The following is a 1,326-nucleotide window of genomic DNA, read 5'->3' on the forward strand; positions in this document are numbered from 1 at the left end:
GAGCCAAGCCAAGTACAGGATCAGGATCAGGACTGGGGCCTGCTACACCTATGCGGCCACCCCTTCCCCCACGACCGGGGTCTTTTCCCCATGCCAATGAATCCACCACCTCCCAGACCCACACCAGCTGCCTCCCCCCACTGGCCCTGGCTCCACACCACCCAGAGACAGGAACCAGAGCAGGGCCTGCTTTGGCTGAGCCAACAAGCCAGAAGGGATATAGCCCCCCAGATCCCTATGCCTGCCCCGCCCTGAGTCATCATTGTTCTCCGGGAGGCATGGGGTAGAAGTAGTAGTTCCCACTGCTGCTAGTATCCCAGAAGCACATGGGGGTGCATGCCCCAGATCTGCGCAGGACTCTTCCCAGCCCCACCCCTTTCTGCCATCTATGATGACAACAGTAGGTCACCCATGCTTCACATCCATAAAGGAGAGTAGGGATGATGACTTAATTGTAGACCTGGATCTTAGTGTCTTTCTGAAGACACCAGATCCTCTGCTGGATCTCCGCATCAGTTTTCACTCTGAGAGAGGTGGCTACTAAGGTAAGGGAAATGCTCCACTACCTCCAAGGTCTTTCCCTCAATGTTATTTGAGAAGAGGGGTCATATTCATGGCCTGGACCAGGTCATTAAGACATTTAGCTTTTTCAATGTTGAGAGAGAGGCCCAAAGTTCAGTAACCTTCTGCAAAGACATCCAGCGTGGTCTGGATGTGTGCAGAAGTATGATGCAGTAGTCACAGTGGGGGAGGTTATGCTTAGGGGCAACCAACACAGGTTCATTAGAGGCATGTCCTGTCAGACCAACCCGGTGGCCTTCTATGACCAAGTCACAAAATCCTTAGATGTGGGGTAGCAGTGGACATAGTCTTTCTGGACTTTAGGAAGGCCTTTAACACCGTCTCTCACCCCATTCTCATTAAAAACTAGGGGACTATGGTGTCAACACATACACAATCAAATGGGTCACTAACTGGCTGGAGGGCCGCACCCAGAGAGTAGTGATGGATGGGTGTTTTTCTACCTGGAGGGATGTGGGCAGTGGGGTTCCCCAGGGCTCGGTCCTTGAGCTCAGACTGTTCAACATCTTCATCAGTGACTTGGGCCAGGGGGTAAAAAGCACCCTGTTCAAATTTGCTGACAACACTAAGATGTGGGGGGACGTGGGCACACTAGAAGGGAGGAATAGGCTGGAATCAGACCTAGACAGGTTACAAGGGTGGGTGGATGTGAACAGGATGGGTTTCAACACCGACAAGTGCAAGCTGCTGCACCTGGGGAGGAAGAACCAGAACCATACCTACAGGCTGGGGAACTCCCTTCTC

The sequence above is a fragment of the Crocodylus porosus genome, unplaced genomic scaffold (genome assembly GCF_001723895.1).
Source record: "Crocodylus porosus isolate Cpor-Errol unplaced genomic scaffold, CroPor_comp1, whole genome shotgun sequence".
Lineage (NCBI taxonomy): Eukaryota > Metazoa > Chordata > Crocodylia > Crocodylidae > Crocodylus > Crocodylus porosus.